The sequence below is a fragment of the Jaculus jaculus genome, chromosome 2, assembly GCF_020740685.1.
Source record: "Jaculus jaculus isolate mJacJac1 chromosome 2, mJacJac1.mat.Y.cur, whole genome shotgun sequence".
Classification (NCBI taxonomy): Eukaryota; Metazoa; Chordata; class Mammalia; order Rodentia; family Dipodidae; genus Jaculus; species Jaculus jaculus.
This window is the reverse complement of record NC_059103.1, coordinates 13,663,101-13,682,031: the sequence shown is the minus strand read 5'-3', so window position 1 is coordinate 13,682,031 and position 18,931 is coordinate 13,663,101. Positions and strand designations below refer to the sequence as shown.

The following is an 18,931-nucleotide window of genomic DNA, read 5'->3' as shown; positions in this document are numbered from 1 at the left end:
GCAAAAATTCTCAACAAAATATTAGTAAACAGAATACAAGAATACATCAAAAAGATCATTCACCCTGACCAAGTAGGCTTTATGCCAGAGATGCAGAGATGGTTCAATATACGCAAATCTATAAATGTAATACATTATATAAATGGGTTGAAGGACAAAAATCACATGATCATCTCATTAGATGCAGAGAAAGCGTTCGACAAAATCCAACATCCCTTCATGATAAAAGTCCTACAGAGACTGGGAATAGAAGGAACATATCTCAATACAATAAAGGCTATTTATGACAAACCTACAGCCAACATAATACTAAATGAAAAACAACTTGAAGCTTTTCCACTAAAATCAGGAACAAGACAAGGGTGTCCACTGTCCCCACTTTTATTTAATATAGTACTGGAAATCTTAGCCATAGCAATAAGGCAAGAGACACTTAAAAGGGATACAAATTGGAAAGGAAGAGATCAAGTTATCATTATTTGTAGATGACATGATTCTATACATAAAGGACCCTAAAGACTCTACTAGCAAACTGTTTCACCTGATAAAAGCCTACAGCCGTGTAGCAGGATACAAAATAAATACACAGAAATCAGTAGCCTTTATAAAATCTAACAACAAACACACAGAGGATGAAGTCAGAGAATCACTCCCATTCACAATTGCATCAAAATAAATAAATAAATAAATAAATAAAGTACCTTGGAATAAACCTAACCAAGGAAGTAAAGAATCTCTACAATGAGAACTTTAAAACACTCAAGCGAGAAATTGCAGAAGACACTAGAAAGTGGAGAAACATCCCTTGTTCCTGGATAGGAAGAATCAATAGTGTGAAAATGGCAATCTTACCAAAAGCAATCTACACATTTAATGCAATCCCTATCAAATTTCCTAAGGCATTCTTCACAGAAATAGAAAAAAAAAATCCAAAAATTCATTTGGAATCACAAAAAACCTAGAATATCTAAAATAATACTGAGCAACAAAAATAAGGCTGGTGGTATCACCATACCTGATTTTAACCTATACTACAGAGCCATAGTAACAAAAACAGCATGGTACTGGCACAAAAACAGACATGTAGATCAGTGGAACAGAATAGAGGACCCAGATGCAAGTCCAGGTAGCGATAGCCATCTGATATTCAATAAAAATGCCAAAAATACTCATTGGAGAAAAGACAGCCTCTTCAGCAAATGGTGTTGGGAAAACTGGGTATAAATCTGTAGAAGGATTAAAATAGATTTTTCTCTCTCTCCACGCACAAGAATTAAGTCCAGCCGGGCGTGGTGGCGCATGCCTTTAATCCTAGCACTCAGGAGGCAGAGGTAGGAGGATCGCCATGAGTTCAAGGCCACCCTGAGACTACAGAGTTAATTCCAGGTCAGCTTGGACCAGAGTGAGACCCTACCTCGAAAAACCAAAAAAAAAAAAAAAAAAGAATTAAGTCCAAATGGATTAAAGACCTTAACATCAGACCTGAAACTCTGAAACTGTTAGAGGACAAAGTAGGGGAAACCCTTCAACGTATTGGTCTTGGCAAAGACTTTCTGAATACAACCCCAATTGCTCAGACAATAAAACCACAGATTAATCACTGGGACCTCATGAAATTACAAAGATTTTTCACTGCAAAGGACACGGTGAAAAAAGCAAAGAGGCAACCTACAGAATGGGAAAAAAATCTTTGCCAGCTATATATCTGATAGAGGATCAATATCTAGGATATACAAAGAACTCAAAAAGTTAAATAATAGGGAATCAAACAAACCAATCAAAAAAATGGGCTATGGAGCTAAATAGAGCATTCTCAAAGGAAGAAATACGAATGGCATATAAGCATCTAAAAAATGTTCTACGTCACTAGTCATCAGGGAAATGCAGATTAAAACTACATTGAGATTCCATCTCACTTCTGTCAGATTGGCCACCATCATGAAAACAAATGATCATAAATGTTGGTGGGGATGTGGAAAAAGAGGAACCCTTCTGCACTGCTGGTGGGAATGCAATCTGGTCCAGCCATTGTGGAAAACAGCGTGGAGGTTCCTAAAACAGCTAAAGATTGATCTACCATATGACCCAGCTATAGCACTCCTAGGCATATATCCGAAGGACTCATCTCATTTCCTTAGAAATACGTGCTCAACCATGTTTATTGCTGCTCAATTTATAGTAGCTGGGAAATGGAACCAGCCTAGATGTCCCTCAACTGATGAGTGGATAATGAAGATGTGGCACATTTATACAATGGAGTTCTACTCAGCGGTAAAGAAAAAATGAAGTTATGAAATTTTCAGAAAAATGGATGGATCTGGAAAGGATTATAGTAAGTGAGGTAACCCAGGTCCAGAAAGCCAAGCGCCACATGTTCTCTCTCATATGTGGATCCTAGCTGCAGATGATTGGGCTTCTGCGTGAGAAGGAAAATACTTAGTAGCAGAGGCCAGTAAGTTAAAAAGGAGATATAAAGGGAAGAGAAAGGAAGGGAGGAGGGTACTTAATAGGTTGATATTGTATATATGTAAGTACAATGATTGAGATGGGGAACTAATATGCTGGAGAATGGAATTTCAAAGGGGAAAGTGTGGGTGGGGGGAGGAAGGGTATTACCATGGGATATTTTTTATAATCATGGAAAATGTTAATAAAAATTGTGAAAAGAAAAAAATAAGTTCTACTAAGTATTTCATTAGAACATAGTGACTTTGAAAAGGTTAGCAGACGCATAATAAAACAGAAATGGCACCCTTAAAAAAAAAAGTGCCTTAACTGCTCAGCCTCCAGCAATATATCTATTTCATTTTTATTTAATTATTTTATTATTATTATTATTATTACTACTTTTGGTTTTTCAAGGTAGGGTCTCTCTGTAGCCCAGGATGACCTGGAATTCACTATGGAGTCTCAGGGTGGCCTCGAACTCACGGTGATCCTCCTACCTCTGCCTCCTGAGTGCTGGGATTAAAGGTGTTCGCCATCACACCCGGCTATTTTTTTATTTTATTATTTATCTGTGTGCTTGTGTGCAAACGTGTGCACACACGCGCGTGCATGCGTGTGTGTGTGTGTGTGCATGGGCACACAGGAGCCAAGGCACGTGTGTAGAGGTCAGAGGACAGCTCAGCATTGCTCCTCTGCTGTCTTTCTTTTCTTTTTAATTGTTTTTTGTTATTTTTGTTTATTTATTTGAGAGTGACAGAGAAAGAGACAGGTAGAGAGAGAGAATGGACGCACCAGGGCTCCCAGCCTCTGCAAACGAACTCCAGATGTGTGCGCCCCCTTGTGCATCTGGCTAACGTGGGACCTGGGGAACCGAGCCTCGAACCGGGGTCCTTAGGCTTCACAGGCAAGCGTTTAACCGCTAAGCCATCTCTCCAGCCCCTCTGCTGTCTTTCTTGCCACTGCTCTTTGTGAGCATCCAGGTCTTCCTGGCTCTGCCATCAACTGCCATAGGTGTGTGGGGTTTCCAGGCGTGGCACCACCAGGTGTCACGTTTTGTGTGGGTGCTGGAGAATTGAACCCAGTCTGACAGGTTTCCTAACAACACCTTTAAGTGCTGAACCATCTCTCCAGCTCTCCATCCCCGCCTCTTTCTTCCAGGACTCCTGATCCCCCTGTTTCAGCATTTGAGTTATGAGCCAGCACGACCAGCTCTTTTGCTGTTTTGAGGCAGGGTTTCTGTCTCTCTCTCTCTCTTTTCCCCTCACCCTTTGTTTTTTTGGATTAGGGTCTCACTGTAGCCCAGGCTGACCTGGAATTCACTATGTAGTCTCAGGGTGACCTTGAACTCATGGCGATCCTTCTACCCCTGCCTCCCGAGTACTGGGATTAAAGGCATGTGCCACCACACCCAACAAGACAAGGTCTCTTGTAGCCCAGGCTGGCCTTGAACTCCCTATGTAGCCAAAGATGACCTTGAGCTCCTGATCTTCACCTCTGCCTCCTGAGTAATGGGATTACAGGTGTGTGCTACCATGTCTGGTTTCATTATCCAACCATCTATCTTCCTTCCCTTCCTTCCTCTCTTCTCCCTCCTTTCTTTTTTTGTTTTTTTTCTTTTGGTTTTTCAAAGTAGGGTCTCCCTCTAGTCCAGGCTGACCTGGAATTCACTATGTAGTCTCAGGCTGGCTTCGAACTCACTGAGTGCTGCAATTAAAGTCCTGCACCACCACAACACCTGGCTTTTCTTTTCCCCCTTTTTTTTAAAAAAAATATTTTTATTTATTTGTAAGAAGAGAGAGACAGCGAGAAGAGACACAGACAGCTGGCTATAAAATATATTTTTTAAAACATAAAAAAAGTTTATAAAGAGCCAGGTGTGGTGGTGCACGCCTTTAATCCCAGCACTCGGGAGGCAGAGGCAGGAGGATCACCAAGAGTTCGAGGCCACCCTGAGATTCTATAGTGAATTCCAGGTCAGCCTGGACTAGGTGAGACCCTGCCTCAAAAAACCAAACCAAACCAAACCAAAACAAAAGCTGATAAAGATTACACACTAGCTGGGTATAGTGTGGGTGTAGTACACCTTTAATCACAGAACTTGGGAAGCAGAGGTAGAAGGTTCACTGTGAGTTCGAGGCCACCCTGACACTACACAGTGAATTCCAGTCAGCGTGAGCTAGGATGAAACCCTGCTTTGAAACTGCCTTCCCCACCCACAAAGAAATTGCCAGCGAAAGTCAAGGCCGCCACCGCAGTCCCTGTCATTCCAGGGCCGGGGAGGGCAAGGCAGCAGGATCAAGGCCAGGCTGGGCTATGCACCATGAAGACCTATTCAGCCTTGTCTCTTGCCAGCTGTGTGACCTGATAAAGTTATGAAACCTCTCTGTGCCCCAGTGATCTTAGCTGCGAGACGGGATTAAAATAGGACCGAGCTCACAAGGCTCTGAGGAGCGAGATGATGTAAGGAGTGTAGAAGTAGACTGTGCCTGGGACATGGGAAATGTGAGTGAAAAAGGCTTCTAAGGATGTGAATGTACTTATTTATTTTGGCTTTTCAGGGTAGGGTCGCACTCTAGCCCAGGCTGACCTGGAATTCACTATGGAGTCTCAGGGTGGCTTCAATCTCACGGCGATCCTCCTACCTCTGCCTCCCCAGTGCTGGGATCCAAGGTGTGCACCACCGCAGCCGGGTGTGAATTTGCTTTCCATGGCTGTCTCCCTCTCAAGGTTCCCTGCCCTGGCCCTGGTCCCCCCTCAGTCTCCAGGCTGAGCTTTCCTTGATAGTCTGAGGACACCTAACCCACATCTATCAACAGATCTAAATATTGATACCCTTTATGAATTTTATTGGAGTCGGGCAAGATCTACACGTGATGAGGATCTATAGTCACTGGCCCTCGCACACCCGAGAACATTCTCCATCGTCCTCCGGGAGCTAGCTCTGGGCAGGGCTGAGGTGATAACTCCGTGTCCTCCTCCCCCACCCCAGCAGCTCCTGCCTGATTCAGGAACTATCCCATCTGATGCATGGAGACAGCATTAAGTCAGAACAACCAGAGGCCAGGGATGTAGCTTAATGGTCAGAGCACTTGTCTAGCATTCCAGAAGCTCTGGGTTCCAGCCCTGTCTAAAGTGGGTGTGGTGGTGCACACCTGTAATCCCAGCACTCGGGAGGTGGAGTCAAGGAAGATCAGGAGTTCAGGACTATCCTCGGCCATATAGCAAATTTGAGGCCAGCCTGGGCTACATGACACACCTCTCGTAAAAACAAAAACAGGGCTAGAGGGGCTTAGCAGTTAAAGCTTTTGCCTGCAAAGCCAGAGGACCCAGGTTCAATTCCCCAGGACCCATGTTAGCCAGATGCACAAGGGGGCACATGCGTCTGGAGTTCGTTTGCAATGTCTGGAGGCCCTGCTGCACCCATTCTCTCTCTCTCCCTCTTTCTCTGTCAAATAAATAAATAAAATATTTTTTTAAATGGGGGCTGGATAGATGGCTTAGTGGTTAAGGCATCTGCCAGCAAAACCAAAGGACTCAGGTTTGATTCCCAAGTACCCACGTAAAGCCAGATGCACAAAGAGGTGCATGTGTCTGGAGTTATTTGTAGCAGCTATAGGCCCTGGTGCACCCATTCTCTCTTACTCTCATAAATAAGTTAATAACCAAAAACAGTGCTGGAGAGATGGCTCAGCAGTTAAAGGCACTTATTTACAAAGCCTGATGGCTGGAGTTTGATTCCCCAGTGCCCATGTAAAGCCAGAGGCACAAAACCAAGCATGTATCTAGAGTGAATTTGCAGTGGATGAAGGCCCTAGCACTCCTATACTCACTCTCTTTTTATCTTTCTCAAATAAATAAATAAATAAATTTTCACCTTTAATCCCAGCACTCGGGAGGCAGAGGTAGGAGGATGGCTGTGAGTTCAAGGCCACCCTGAGATTACATAGTGAATTCTAGCCTGGGCTAGAGTGAGACCCTACCTCAAAAAAACAAAATAACAAACAAACAAACAAACAAAAAAAGAACAACATGGGCTGGAGAGACGGCTTAGTGGTTAAGGCACTTGCCTTCAAAGCCAAAGGACCTCAGTTTGATTCCCCAGGACCCACATAAGCCAGATGCACAGGGTGGTGCATGCGTCTGGAGCGTACCCGTTCTCTCCTCCCTCTCACTCAGCCTCTTTCCCTCTCTCAAATAAGTGAATACGAATAAAATATTTAAAAAAAAAACACCTTTAATTCAAACATTTGGAAGGCAGTCCTTTGGCTTTGAAGACAAGTGCCTTAACCACTAAGCTATCTCTCTAGCCCTTGTTTTGTTTTGTTTTGTTTTGTTTTGTTTTGTTTTGTTTTTGAGATAGGGTCTTGCTCTAGCCCAGTCTGACCTACAATTCACTATGAGTCTCAGGGTGGCCTTGAACTGATGGCAATCCTCCCACCTCTGCCTCCCAAGTGCTGGGACTAAAAGCATATGCCACCACGCCTGACTTCTCAGCTAGTTAAAAACATTATTTATTTACTTATTTATTTGAGAGAGAGAGAGAGAGAGAGAGGAGAAAGGTGAGAGAGAATGTGTGTATCAGGTCCTCCTACCACTGCAAATGAACTCCAAATGCATGGGTCACTTTGTGTGTCTGGCTTTACAGGGGTGATGGGGAATCAAACCCAGGCCATCAGGCTTTGCAAGCAAGCACCTTTAACCACTGAGCCCTCTCTATAGCCCTAAATCTTTTTTTTTAATTTTTTTGTTTATTTTTTTATTGGAGAGTGACAGACAGAGAAAGAGGCAGAATGAGAGAGAGAGAGAGAATGGGCACGACAGAGCCTCCAGCCACTGCAAATGAACTCCAAATGTGTGTGCCCCTTGTGCATCTGGCTAACGTGGGTCCTGGGGAATTGACCCTCGAACCGGGGTCCTTAGGCTTCATAGGCAAGCGCTTAACCACTAAGCCATCTCTCAGTCCCCAAATCTTTTTTTTTTTTTTTTTTTTTTTGAGGTAGGGTCTCACTCTGGTCCAGGCTGACCTGGAATTAACTCTGTAGTCTCAGGGTGGCGTTGAGCTCATGGCAATCCTCCTACCTCTGCCTCCCAAGTGCTGGGATTAAAGGTGTGCGCCATCACACCTGGCTATATTTTTTTAAATTATTTACTTATTTGAGAGACAGAGGGAGGCAGATATAAAGAATGGGCATGCCAGGGCCTCTACCCACTGCAAACTCCAGACGCATGTGCCACCTTGTGCATCTGGCATCAGTCCTGGGGAATTGAACCTAGATCCTTTGGCTTTGTAGGTAAGTGCCTTAGCCACTAAGCCATCTCTCCAGCCCATGAATCTGAATTTTTAAAATCATCACTTTCTCCAGTATGTGGCTGGGTGGCACTCCAGGGGCTAGAGAGGGCAGAATTGCCACAGAGATGGAGGGTGAGGGGCCCCGGCTATGATAGTCACGGTCCTTCTCATATCTTGGGCCAGGTCATGCCCGTATTTCAGGTTCCAGGAGCCCAGGTCTTCTGGGAAAAGTCTAGCATATTCTCTCCCTTCAATCCCAAATTTAACTCCTTCCTCCTGCTATTTTTAATATAGCCACCTTGTTAACATGCAAATGAGTGTCTCCAGTCTGGGCTCCTTTGCATAATTTCCCCCAATTACCATCTCCAAGGTGCCAAAGAAGACAGCCCCCCCACCCCTTCCTCCAGTGGGGCCCCTCGCTCCCAGGCGGAACCGGCTCCACAAGAGAGGAACACGGCCCCTTTGTTCCGTGGGTCTGCCACAGGCAGGCACTTGTTGAACTGACTGAGGGCTCTTGTGTGGTCTCTTTGCCTCTCTGGGCCTCTGTTTCCCGTTGTGAATGAACAGGGCAGAGGAGGATGTCTGTGTCATGGATTGCTAAGAAGTTTTGCCCAGTTCTGGGAGCCAGAGATTGCACAAGGTCTGCTCCAACTGCTTTGTAAGGGCATGAAGGTATGGAAGCACCCATTTGACAGAGGAAGAGACTGAGGCCCACAGCGGGAGGAATTTACCCCCTGATAGTTCAAGGCTTCTGTGGTGGAATTACACCAGACCCATCTCAGGTGATGTGGAACAGGGGGTCAGAAGGAATGTAAGGACTGGGGGATGGGGGGAATGCCCTCTTGGGGCATGACATGGCCTTTGTATTCATGACCTCCCAGCAGCCGCTGTTATCTGCACAACACCCGGGTAAGATAGGGCAGTCCATAGCCCATCATGGAGCTGGAGAGATGGCTCAGCAGGTAAAGACACTTGCTTGCTTGCAAAGCCTGGTATCCCAGGTTCTAGTCTCTGGCACCCACGTAAAGTCAGATGTACCAAATGGTTCATGCATCTGGGGTTTGTAATTGCAGGAGGCCCTGGCATGCCCATTCTCTCTTTCTCTCTCTCAATCTCTCTCTGTCAAATAATTTTTTTAAAATTTTATTTATTTATTTATTTATTTATTTGAGAGCGACAGACACAGAGAGAAAGACAGAGGGAAAGAGAGAGAATGGGCGCGCCAGGGTTTCCAGCCTCTGCAAACGAACTCCAGACGCGTGCGCCCCCTTGTGCATCTGGCTAACGTGGGACCTGGGGAACCGAGCCTCGAACCGGGGTCCTTACGCTTCACAGGCAAGCGCTTAGCCGCTAAGCCATCTCTCCAGCCCTTTTTTTTTTTTTTTTGAGATAGGGTCTCACTGTCATCCAGGCTGACCTGGAATTCACTAAGGAGTCTCAGGGTGGCCTCAAACTCACAGCGATCCTCCTACCTCTGCCTCCCGAGTGCTGGGATTAAAGGCGTGCGCCACCACGCCCGGCTTTTCTCTGTCAAATAAATTTTAAAAATTTTCTCTCCTGGATGGGGCAGGTACTCGTGAAGCCTCCCCCACCCCACCAATCCCAGAGTAGCTATGGCCTCTTAATGCTTGCTGGGGGTGGGCGACATTTGCTTCAGTGGTGTGGCCACTGGTGAATTGCCTGTGCTCAGGTAAAGATTGTCCCCTACTTATACTCATGAGAGCAACCCTAAGTATTTATTTTTAACTTAATTTAATTAACTAATTAACTATTTGTTTATTTTTAGTTTTTCAAGTTAGGGTCTCTGGGCCAGGCTGACCTGGGATTCACTATGTAGTCTCAGGGTGGCCTCCAACTCACGAAGATCCTCCTACCTCTGCCTCCCCACTGCTGGGATTAAAGATGTACACTACCACACCCAGCTCTATTTTATTTATTTTTTTATTTTTATTATTATTTATTTATTTATTTGAGAGAGAGAGAGAAAAAAAAATGGGCGCGCCAGGGCCTCCAGCCACTGCAAACGAACTCCAGATGCATGCGCCCCCTTGTACATCTTGCTTACGTAGGTCCTGGGGAATTAAGTCTTGAATCGGGGTCCTTAGGCTTCACAGGCAAGTGATTAACCGCTAAGCCATCTCTCCAGCCCTATTTTATTTTATTTTTAAAGATTTATTTGTATTTACTTATTTGAGAGAGAGAGAGATACAGAAATAAGCAGGTAGAGAGAGAGAGAGAGAGAATGGGCCTGCCAGGGCCTCCAGCCACTACAAACGAGTTGAACTCCAGATGCATGTGCCACCTGGTGCATCTGGCTTAGGTGGGTCCTGGGGAGTTTAACCGGGGTCCTTAGGCTTCACAGGCAAGCACCTTAACTGCTAAGCCATCTCTCCAGCCCACTATGTATTTATTTAATTGTTTGTGGGGTAGGAACAGGCACAAGGTCAGAGAACAATTTTGAGGTGTCTAGCTTTCATCTGTGAGACAAATCTCAAAGAATGCCAGTCAGTGGCCTGAGAGATTCAGAATCTCCTGAGTCAGCCTCCCATCCTGGAATCACAGACGTATGCCTCCTTGTGCATCTGCCTTTAACTGGTTCCTGGGGAATCGAACCTGGGTCCTTTGGCTTTGCAGGTAAACGCCTTAACCACTGAGCCATCTCTCTAGCCCTCGTTAATGTTTTTTTGTTTGTTTCTTCAAGGCAGGTTCTCAGGCTGATCTGGAACTCACTCTGTAGCTCTAGGCTGGCCTCAAACCCATAGTGATCTTCCTCCCTCAGCCTCCCCAGTGCTGGGATGAAAGTGTGCATCACCATGCCTTTTGTGCCTTTTTTTTTTTTTTTTAAAGTGTTAATTTAGCCGGGTGTAGCGGCACAAGTCTTTAATTTCAGCACTTGGGAGGCAGAGGTAGGAGGATCGCCATTAGTACAAGGCCACCCTGAGACTACATAGTGAATTCCAGGTCAGCCTGGGCTAGAGTGAGAGCCTACCTTGAAAAACAAAAAGAAAACAACAAAAAAAAGAAGTGTTAATTTATTACACACACACAAACAAAAGAGAGAGAGAGAGAATGAGGGAGGAAGGGAGAGAATGGATGCACCAGGGCCTCTAGCCACTGCAGATATCTCCAGAGGTGCCCTTTTATGCATCTGGCTTTCCATAGGTACTGGAGAATTGAATCCAGGCTGCGCTTTATAAGCAAGCACCTTTACTGCTGAGTCATCTCTCTAGCCCCTCATTTTTGTCTGCTATGTGTTATTTATTTATTTATTTGCTTATTTTTTGTTATGTCTTATTTAAAACATTTGGGTTGGAGAGATGGCTTAGCAGTTAAGGCGCTTGCCTGTGAAGCTAAAGGACCCAGGTTCAATCCCCCAAGACCCATGTAAACCAGATACACAAGTTGGCGCACGCATTTGGAGTTCATTTGCAGCAGCTGAAGGTTCTGGCGTGCCCATTCTCTCTCTGTCTACCTCTTTCTCTCTCTCTCTCTTTCTCTCTCTCTCTCGACAAATAAAATAAAAGTTAAAAAAAAAACACATAAAACAAAAAGCAACATTTGCTGGGTGTGGTGGCACATGCCTTTAATCCCAGCACTGGGGAGGCAGAGGTAGAGGATTGCCATGAGTTCAAGGCCACCCTGAGATGACAGAGTTAATTCCAGGGCTGGAGACATGGGTCAGGGGTTAAGACACTTGCCTGCCCTTGGGAGGTAGAGGTGAGATGATCACTGTGAGTCTGTATCCTGAGGATACAGAGTGAATTCCAGGTCAGCCTGGGCTAGAGTAAGACTCTACCTAGAAAAAAACAAAAAAACATTCCCTATGAAGTTATTTCTCTGTTCTTTATTTAAAAAAAAAAAGGGCCGGGCGTGGTGGCGCACACCTTTAATCCCAGCACTCGGGAGGCAGAGGTAGGAGGATTGCCATGAGTTCAAGGCCACCCTGAGATGACAGAGTTAATTCCAGGTCAGCCTGGCCCAGAGTGAGACCCTACCTCAAAACAAACCAAAAAAAAAAAAAAAAACCAAAAAAAAAAAAAAGGCATGCACTAGAGAGATGGCTTAGCAATTAAGGTGCGTGCATGCCTGAGAAGCCTAAGGACCCTGGTTCAATTTTTTCTCCAGATTCCATGTAAACCAGATGCACAAGGTGGCGCATGTGCCTGGAGTTCATTTGTAGTGGCTAGAGGTCCTGGTGCACCCATTCTCTCTCTCTCTTAAATCAATAAAATAAAATAAAGTCAAGTCAAGTCAACTGGGTGGGGGTAGCTCACGCCTTTAATCCCAGCATTTGGGAGGCAGAGGTAGAAGTATTGCCATGAGTTCGAGGCCACCCTGAAACTGCATAGTGAATTCTAGGTCAGCCTGGGCTAGAGTGAGACCCTACCTCAGAAAAATAAACTACCACAACAACAAAACAGTTGTTTTATTTTTATAGCATACCAGGGGCTGTTGCTGCTGCAGACAAACTCTAGACACATGCAACACTTTGTGCATCTGGCTTTTTGTCCCTACTAGGGAACTGAACCTGGGATGGCAGGCTCAAAAGCAAGAGCCTGGGCTGGAGAGATGGCTTAGCTGTTAAGGCGCTTGCCTATGAAGCCTAAGGATCCAGGGTTCTATTCCCCAGGACCCACATAAGCCAGATGCACAAGGTGGCACATGCATCTGGGGTTCATTTGCAGTGGCTGAAGGCCCTGTCATGCCCATTCTCTCTTGGTATCTCCCTCTCTTTTCAGCATATAAATAAATAAATAAAAATATTAAAAAAGGGCTGGAGAGATGGCTTAGCGGTTAAGCGCTTGCCTGTGAAGCCTAAGGACCCCGGTTCGAGGCTCGGTTCCCCAGGTCCCACGTTAGCCAGATGCACAAGGGGGTGCACGCGTCTGGAGTTCGTTTGCAGAGGCTGGAAGCCCTGGTGCGCCCATTCTCTCTCTCTCTCTTTATCTGTCTTTCTCTCTGTGTCTGTTGCTCTCAAATAAATAAATAAATAAATTTTAAAAAAATATTAAAAAAATAAAAAGCAAGAGCCTTTAACTGCCAAACCATGTTCCCAACACCTCTATTCTGTTTTTGTTTTTGTCTTGTTTTTTTTGAGGTAGGGTCTTGCACTAGCCCAGGCTGACCTGGAATTCACTATGTAGTCTCAGGGTGGCCTCGAACTCACAGTGATCCTCCTACCTCTGCCTCCAGATTGTTGGGATTAAAAGCATGCACCACCATTCCTGGCCTGGTTGTTATTTTTTATTTTTCTTGAGACCTCATTTTATTTTTTATTTTTTGGAGGTAAGGTCTCATTCTAACCCAGGCTGACTTGGGATTCACTATGTAGTCTCAGTTTAGCTTTGAATTCAAGGTAATCCTCCTGTCTCTGCTTCCTGAGTGCTGGGATTAAAGGCATTTGCCACTGTGCCAGGCTCAAGACCTTATTCTTTTTCTTTTTTTTTCTTTTTTTTTTTTTTGTGGGTCATGCTAAGTATGTTTATTATATTGACAATTATGATGGTTTCACATAAGACCTCATTCTTGATGTCTCATGTCTTGATGTCCATGTTCATCAGTTTTTTTTTTCCATGTTCATCAGTTGTAACAGTTTCTTGGTTTTGGTTTGATAGTTTTCCTACTTGTGGGCTAATTTTTTTTTCATTATTTATTTATTTATTTGAGAGTGACAGAGAGAGAGAGAGAGAGATTGAGAATGGGTGCACCAGGGCTTCCAGCCACTGCAAACGAGCTCCAGATACGTGTGCCCCCTTGTGCATCTGGCTAATGTGGGTCCTGGGGAATCGAGCCTCGAACCGGGGTCCTTAGGCTTCACAGGCAAGCGCTTAACCGCTAAGCCATCTCTCCAGCCCTTGTGGGATAATTTTATCCAAGAGAAATAATCACAGTGGAAGTTTATTTAAACCACTGTTGATGGGCTAAGGGAGATGGCTCAGTGGTTTAAAGACGCCTTGCAATGCCTACAGATCCAGGTTCGATTCCCCAGTATGCACATATAGCCAGACAAAGAGGTAGCTTTTTTTTTCGGAGGCTGTGTGCAGTGGCAAAAGGCTCTGGTGTACCCATACATTCTCTCTCACAAATAAATAAGTAAATAAAAGTATTTAAGCTGCTGTTGTTTTATCCTGAAATTAGTTATTAGTTATATTTCCCTATATTTTGTTTTGAAAGTTTTACAACTTTACTTTTCACACATGGTTATTTAATTCATGTGGAGTTGATTTTTGCTTCTGTGGGAGGTGGGAATCTATTTTTATTTTTTCTCCATATGGACAGCTGATTGTCCTGACGCCACTACTTGAATAACCCAAAACAAAATACAAAGCATTTTGGAATAAACTTACTGTTGCTTAAAATCTTGACAGTTAAGATCATAAAATTAATTTAGGAACATGAAACTTAAAAACACTTCCACAGCCTAGCATGGTGGTGCACACCTTTAATCCCAGCATTTGGGGGGCAGAGGTAGGAGGATCAGCACGTGAGTTTGAGGCCACCCTGAGGCTACGTAGAGAATTCCAGGTCATCTTGGGCTAGAGTAAAACCCTACCTCGAAAAACCACACACACATAAAAAAAAATTTAAAAAAAAACAACCCTTCCACAGCCTTGGCATGGTGGCTCATGCCTGTAGTCACGGCCCTAGGGTGGATGAATCAGGAGGATTGCCAAAAGTTTGAGGTCAGCCTAGGCTGTAGAGTAAGGCCCTGTCTCAAGACAAACAACTACCAGGCCAGGTGTGGTGGCACACATCTTTAATCCCAGCATTTGGGAGACAGAGGTAGGATTACTATGAGTTTGAGGCTACACTGAGACTAGATCGTGAATTCCAGCTCAGCCTGGGCTAGAGGGAGACCCTACCCTGAAAAATAAAAAAAATAAAAGAAAGAGAGAAAAAACAAGTTAGGAAATTAGGTACAATGTCAGGAAACTAAAATTGTTACCAGAAGTAGGTCAAAATATTGTTGTTTTATTTTTAGTTTTGTTTTTTTTTTTAATTTTATTTATTTATTTATTTGAGAGAGACAGACACAGAGAGAAAGACAGATAGAGGGAGAGAGAGAGAATGGGCGCACCAGGGCTTCCAGCCTCTGCAAACAAACTCCAGACGCGTGCGCCCCCTTGTGCATCTGGCTAACGTGGGACCTGGGGAACCGAGCCTCGAACCGGGGTCCTTAGGCTTCACAGGCAAGCGCTTAACCGCTTAGCCATCTCTCCAGCCCTATTTTTAGTTTTTAATTTTTAATTTTTTTGGTTTTTTGAGGTAGGGTCTCACTCTAACCCAGGCTGACCTGGAATTCACTATGTAGTCTCAGGGTGGCCTTGAACTCATGGCGATCCTTCCACCTCTGCCTCCTGAGTGCTGAGATTAAAGGCGTGTGCCACCACTCCTGGCTTTGTTGTTTTATTTTTCATTTTTATTATTTATTTATTTTGGTTTTTCAAGGTAGTGCTTTGCTCTAACCCAGGCTGACCTCAAATTCACTATGTGGTATCAGGCTGGCCTCGAACTCAAGATGATCCTCCTACCTCTGCCTCCCCAAGTGCTGGGATCAAATGCATGCACCACCATGCTTGACTTCAACCTTTTTTTTTCTTCAATTTTTTTATTAACATCTTCCATGATTATAAAAAATATCCCATGGAAATATCCTCTCTACCCCCATTTTCCCCTTTGAAACTCCATTCTCCATCGTATCCCCTCCCCATCTCAATCACTCTCTCTTTTATTTTGATGTCATGATCTTTTCCTCCTCTTATGATGGTCTTGTGTAGGTAGTGTCAGGCACTGTGAGGTCATGGATATCCAGGCCATTTTGTGTCTGGAGGAGCACGTTGTAAGGAGTCCTACCCTTCCTTTGGCTCTTACATTCTTTCTGGCACCTCTTCCTCATTAGATCCTGAGCCTTGGAAGGTGTGATAGAGATATTACAGTACCGAGCACTCCTGTCACTTCTTTCCAGCACCATGATGCCTTCTGAGTTATCCCAAGGTCACTGCCATCTGAAAAGAGAAGATTCTCTACCAAAAGTGAGAGTAGCCTGGTGTGGTGGTGCACGCCTTTAATCCCAGCACTCGGGAGGTAGGAGGATCGCCATGAGTTCGAGGCAACCCTGAGACTACATAGTTAATTCCAGGTCAGCCTGAGCCAGAGCCAAACCCTACCTTGAAAAACATTAAAAAAAAATTTTTTTAAAGTGAGAGTAGCATTTGACCTTATTTATTTATTTATTTATTTACTTATTGAGACAGGTTCTCTAACTGAACCCAGAGCTTGCTGGCTAAGCAAGACTAGTCAGCCAGCAAGTCCCAGGTATCCTCCTGTCTCCACCCCTCCAGCACTGGATTATAGGCACCTGCCACCATGCCAGGCATTTTTTACGGTTTCTGAGAATCAACCTCAGGTCCTTGTGGCAAGCACTTTGCCCACGGAGCCATGTCCCCAGGCCCTTTTCTGGTGTGTGTGTGTGTGTGTGTGTGTGTGTGTGTATGTCCATGTGAGTGCACGTATCTGTATGAAAGAGTGTAGGCATGCATGTGGAGGACAGAGCACAAATTTTAGGTCAGTGCTCATCTTCCTACCTCATTTTTTAAAATATATTAACTTCATTTCTTTCTTTTTTAAGTTTTATTTATTTATTTGAGAGACTCAGAGACAGAGAGAGGCAGACAGACAGAGAGAATGGGCGCGCCAGGGCCTCCAGCCACTGCAAATGAGCTCCAGATGTGTGCGCCCCCTTGTGCATCTGGCTTATGTGGGTCCTGGGGAATCAAACCTGGGTCCTTTGGCTTTGCAGGCAAACACCTTAACCGCTAAGCCATCCCTCCATCTCCTCATTTTTTTTTTTTACAAGGCTTTTAATTTTTTATTTTTATTTAAACATTTGAGAGAGGCAAAGAGACAGAGACAGAGAGAGAATGGGCACACCAGGGCTTCCAGCCACTGCAAACGAACTCCAGATGCATGAGCTACCTTGTGCATCTGGCTTATGTGGGTCCTGGGGAATCAGCCCAAGGTCCTTTGGCTTTGCAAGCAAACACCTTAATTACTAACCCATCTCTCCAGCACCACAAAGCTACTTTTTGTTTGTTTGTTTTTTGGTTTTTTAAGGTAGGGTCTCACTCTAGCCCAGGCTGACCTGGAATTCACTATGGAGTCTCAGGATGGCCTTGAACTCACGGCAATCCTCCTACCTTTGCCTCCTGAGTGCTGGGATTAAAGGCGTGCGCCACCATGCCGGCTCTCCACAAAGCTACTTTTAATACATTGGGGTGTGCCCCACAGGAATAAAAAACACTGGGAAGAGGTAACCCCATTATTACCAGGAGTAGCTGAGGGGTAGAGAATCTCCAAGAGGGGAGGAAGGCACAAAAGGGACCTCCTGCAGGCTCAGGGCAAAGGGAACGCCAAGACCAGCCACGGTGGTGGGGGGGGGGTTGGATGCGAAGCCACAAAGCTACTTGGGTTCCTGCTTCTTTTCGTTTGCTTTTTCCCTGCTTCTGTGGCATGATCGCCGAGTCCCTCTGCTTGTGGGTGGCACCAGAAAGCCCATCACACTTGCCTGTGACAGCCTCACTCTGCTTTTCCAGCGGCTCTGACCTGCCTCCCTTGCGTTCCCCTCCCCCAGGCCCAGGCCACCTCCTGTGAAGCAGGGTTTCTCTGTATATATCTCACTCTGCTGTTGTTCTTTTTATTCAACTTCTGTTCTTATCTATTTATTTGTACAATAAACCATGATAATTCCTCCCTCACCCACTTTCCCCTTTGCAACTCCACTCTCGATTATATCCCCTCCCTCTCTCAACTAGTCTCTCTTTTATTTTGCCGTCATCATCTTTTCCTCCTATTGTGAGGGTCTTGAGTAGGTAGTGCCAGGCATTGTGAGGTCATGGATATCCAGGCCATTTTGTGTCTGGATGATTGGATGGCAAGGAGCCCTACCCTCCCCTTTGGCTCTTACATTCTTTCCGCCACCTCTTCCACACTGGACCCTGAGCCTTGGAAGGTGTGATCGAGATATCGCAGTGCTGAGCACTCCTCTGTCTTTTCTCAGCACTGTGGTGCCTTCTGAGTCATCCCAGAAGTCACCATCATCGGAAAAGGGAAGGTTCTCTAACCAAAAGTGAAGGTTGCATTGTTATATGGGTATGAACATTAAGAGAAGTATTTAATAAGCAGTTTGGTGAGCATAATATATGCATTTAGCCCAATATCAACAGGCATTACAACCCTAGGGCTCACGATCTCCCGTCATAGGTTCTCAGTATCACGCATACATTCCCTCCCGTGGAGTGGGCCTCCAGTCCAGTTAGAGGGCAGTTGGTTCCCCCCATAATAGACATGCCACTATTGCACTCATTGGCTCATTTGTCCTGGCTGGCCAAACTTAAGGTTTGCAGTGTCCACTGTTGTGTATCTCCACTGAGGGCTTCTCTCTCTCCATGGAGCTGCATGCAGTGTAGCTTTTTCCAGCTTTCTGTCAGCTGGTCTACATGGAGGAGGTTTTCAGCTCAGTTGCAGCAGGATTTTTCAGTGACCTTGCAGCCCAAGTATGTGGAGTCTTCAGCAATAGCGTCTCATCATCTGTGCCTGGTAGGAAACCAAGGGCCTTGGCAATGGCCTGTAATTTGGGGTGGGAGGCAGTATTTGGACCTCGCTGGCCAGCAACTGACTAAAAGGTATCCTATACCTGGCACTGCAAATTTTCTAGTAACATTCTCTGGCTTCTGTGTGTGCTACTGTCCAAAAAAGTAGGTTTACATATGGCTTCTTCATACCCTCTTAAATTTTGATTAACCCTTCCCCACCTTTCCTTTACTCAGTCTCTTCCCCTGACCTCACTTAGGCCTTCCCATCCCCAGTAATCTGTTCTTCTACTTACACATATGCAATGCCATCCCGTAAGTCCTCCCCCGCCTTCCTCCCTTATAGCCCGTTTCTAGCTTACCGACCTCTGCTACCAAGTTTTATTACGACTTACATGCAAGTCCCAACATTTGTAGCTAGGATCCACATATGAGAGAGAACATGTAATGTTTGGCTTTCTGGGCCTGGATCACCTCACCAAGTGTAATCCTTTCCAGGTCCATCCATTTCCCTGCACATTTAATAATTTTGTTTTTCTTTACTGCCAAGTACAACTCCATTGTATAAATGTACCACATCTTCATTATCCACTTGTCAGCTGAG

General features: G+C 45.0%; 1 pseudogene; it reads right to left on the bottom strand.

The window, feature by feature from the left end:
• Positions 1-17,198: 17,198 nt before the first annotated feature.
• LOC123458592 lies at positions 17,199-17,996 on the bottom strand (annotated as a pseudogene).
• Positions 17,997-18,931: the final 935 nt, after the last annotated feature.